We start from the raw sequence: 4,041 nt of genomic DNA on the forward strand, positions 1-4,041 counted from the left end.
ATGCGGACAACATTAGTAGAAATTAATTTGGAGTGTGTTCAGCCGCCGGCCGTGGTGGCCGTGCGGTTCTGGCGCTGCAGTCTGGAACCGCGGGACTGCTACGGTCGCAGGTTCGAATCCTGCCTTGGGCATGGATGTGTGTGATGTCCTTAGGATAGTTAGGTTTAATTAGTTCTAAGTTCTAGGGGACTGATGACCTAAGATGTTAAGTCCCATAGTGCTCAGAGCCATTTTTGTGTTCAGCCTTCGCTTTTATGGCGGCTTTGAATTCTGGTGGGGGCACTGTCAATGAGGTTTCTGAATGTCTGCGCAGGAATGGCAGCCCTTCTTCCTCAACAGCCAAAACTAGGAAAGGCTGGGGTCTGAAGCGAAGTTGACTTTCTAACGCTACCCAAACATGTTCCGTGGAGTTAAAGTTGGGTCTCTGGGCAGGCCAATCCATTTCGGGAATGTTATTGTCCACAAACCATTGCCTCACAGACGCTGCTTTATGACTGGGTGCACTGTCATGCAGACACAAACTGTTGTGGATTGGCCGGAGACCAACCCACTAAATTGAGAGGAAGCCGAAAGGCACGCGTTTAAGCTCACGCAGGCTGGCGTGAGGTCTGGAACAGGACAAGGTATTTAGACTTCAGAAAAAAGGTGGTACTTGGTGGAATACTTAACTTTAATCCATTAATGTTGAACGAAGCTCTTGTCTGTACATTCTTTACAATATCAATAGCAACTGATAATGGCGCCTTGTTAGGTCGTAGCAAATGACGTAGCTGAAGGCTATGCTAACTATCGTCTCGGCAAATGAGAACGTATTTTGTCAGTGAACCATCGCTAGCAAAGTCGGCTGTACAACTGGGGCGAGTGCTAGGAAATCTCTCTAGACCTGCCGTGTGGCGGCGCTCGGTCTGCAATCCCTGATAGTGGCGTCACGCGGGTCCGACGTATACTACCGGACCGCGGCCGATTTAAAGGCTACCACCTAGCAAGTGTGGTGTCTGGCGGTGACACCACACAAACAATAATCGTTTCCGAGCTGTTCCTCAACTTTGCGTAGCACACATTGCTGTAAAACGTGTTCATGTCTTTCTGCACTTAACATTTGCTCACGCGCAATAAGGAGAGCACACCCTAACCACAAAAAACACCCCTGTACCGTAACGCCACCTCCTTCGTACTTCACTGGTGGCATTGTACATGATGACAAGTAACGGTTCCCAGGCGTCCCCCAACCTAAACTCTTCTGTCGGGTTGTCAAGAGGTATAAGGGGATTCATCCCACCAAATGAATCGGCTCCATTAATCCACTGTCCACTGGCATCGCTCTTTACACGATCTCAAGAGTAGCCTAGCACTGACTGCAGAAACGTGTGGCTCATGAGGAGGTTCTCGGCCACTGTACCCCAATTTTCTCAACTCCCTACCCACAGGCACTATGCTAACTGGAATCGTAGCAGTACTTTAGAACTCGCAGGTGATTCCTTCCGCTGATTTCATGCGATTTTTTACGACCATCCTCTACAATGCTTGACACGCCCTGTCGGTCAGTACACGAGGTCTGGCTGGTTTTGGGTTTGCTGTGATTGTTTCTCCGCGTTTCAACTTCACAGTCATATCACCAACAGTCGACCTGGGCAGCTTTAGAAGCGTTCAAATGTCTTTGCTGGATTTGATACCAATGATTAGTCCACATTCAGAATCACTGAGCTTTCCTGCCGTTATTGCTTCTCTACTGACAACACAATATCTCGCCTCCCTTTATGCTGAGGGGTCCGCCTCTCGTTATACCTAGAGGTCAATTCCGCATTACATAGGGACGTCCTGACACTTTCGATTCGATAGTATATGCTACATTTAACGTTGCGAACGATGTGTCTTAGTCAGCATTCTAGCTAGCACTGAGAGGGTTTTACAGCCACCAACGTCTCGCTAGCTCAGGAGTGCCATTCTCATCACGTAACGCTACGTTTATGCTTTCTGTCAGTTCAAAACTGGCTATACTTTATGCCAGTTTCCTAAAATCACCTTTAAACCTGTTGAAAACAGTCATAATACAGTTCAGTAATATAATCACAAGAAAACCTTGATGATCGTTTTGCTGCTGTTGCGTAGACTGAATAATCAACTTTTGATAATCTTCAACTCTTTACTAGAATGCGACTGACTTCATTTTCTATATTACTATTATTATGCAGAGTCAAATCATATGTGTGGTACAACAGCAAAAGTTGTCACCAGTTGTAGCATGCCTGCCACTGGAAATGATCTTCACTTACAGCCAAAACGCTGTCGCATCTACCGTAGGAAACTTACTGCACATCATCATAAAAGAGAAGTATTGTAATGTAGTATAACGGGCAGTATCATAGGCACTCAGCTGTGCTGTTAAATGTTCCAGAATCGTCCCTTTTCTTCTTCCATTCATCTTTGGCAGGTGAGAAGAAGTAATGTTTCCTGACTCGTATCGGGTCATGGGACCTCGGAATTTTGCAAGGCTCTCGGTAATACAAGCGCCTCCATTGTAACATTTTACACAGAAGTTTGTTGAGCGCCTGTGGGACCCTCTCGGAACGACCCTCGTACATCTATCTTTTCGTGCGACGATGGGAACTTCAGTGGTAGAACTCAACATTCGCTTGTGACAGCGGTCGCTCCCGTGAATATTACACTAGTATCGCAGTCGGTAGTGATATGGGCAGGCACTGGTTGTGCGGCAGCTACCCCCGCGTTGCCTGCGGACCTGAATGAAGGGGCAGGGCGTGGGCGACCACGTGACCCGCGAGGCCGTATCGTAGCCCAGACAGGCACGACACGCCGCCCTGCGCCCGCCGCCCGCCAACGCCTCGCTTTCGCGCTGCATACGTTTTGCATTTGTCTTATATCCTGGGGGAAAACTTCAAAACTTTCGATACCAGAAGTTCCGCACTCAGCTGTAAATTGAGAATTTTGCCATTCATCAAAATGATAGTATCGTCTATTGCGAATCTGTAGATGCAAATACCCTTTGTTGATAATTACATGACTGCAGGACAATTACTGAAAGCAGTCACTCGAATAAAATATATACGAATATGCGTACGGAGCGATTTAAAGTGGAACGACCACATAAAACCAGTTGCAGGAAAGGCAAATGCCAGATTGAGATTCAGTGGAAGAATTCTCAGGAAATGTAGTCCATCAACAAAGGAAGCAGTTTACTAAACACTCGGTTTATCAGTACCTGAACACTGCTTATCACTCTGAGATCCGTTAGGACTACTTGTGTGAAATTCCAAATCGCAACGCTGTCTCGTGCCGAGGTGTGGCATTACGATCCCTGAAGATTCAATAATAGCCGTGCAGAAGCTCACAGTGCTAGAGCTTCACTGCAGCTGGCGTCCTGAATGCTAATGTAACAGGTGTGTCCGACACTTGTGGAAAATGGCGGTGAAGCAGCGGGTCAACACCAAAATTTTTGACTTCTCTATCGTTTGTGGGCGAGAATTCATCGAATTCGACCCGAAAACAGACAGGATGGTTCCTGGCCGCTCCTCCCGACAATGACCCAGCCCACAAAGTTCGACCAGCGAATGGATCACAGTCCTCGATCACCCACAATATTCGCCGGATTTGGCACCAGCCGACTTCTAGTTCCCCAAATTGAAGTAGTCAATAAAAAGAAACAATTACGACGCGGTTGAGGACATCCAAGAAAACTGTACTGCAGAACTAAATGCAGTTCTAAAAAACGAACTATAGTGTCTGTTTCAAAACACTTTTAAAATGATTTTAGCTGTGTACTAATTCGGGGGAGACTATTTTGAACAAATACAATGATTTTGTGAACACAATAATTGACTTTTACGTTTGACAGTCACAGTCCTAATGGAACTGGAACACGCTGAGTAGGACTGATAGAGGAAACAGAGAAGATACAAAGAAGAGCCTTCATCACACACTGTAAGGTCGCAAGCGCATTGGAGATGTAGGAACATACTGACAATGTCACAAACACAACCACACCAAAAATGCCTGAATATGAACCTGTAGAGCTTCGACATCAAT

The sequence above is a fragment of the Schistocerca serialis genome, chromosome 4 (assembly GCF_023864345.2).
Source record: "Schistocerca serialis cubense isolate TAMUIC-IGC-003099 chromosome 4, iqSchSeri2.2, whole genome shotgun sequence".
Classification (NCBI taxonomy): domain Eukaryota; kingdom Metazoa; phylum Arthropoda; class Insecta; order Orthoptera; family Acrididae; genus Schistocerca; species Schistocerca serialis.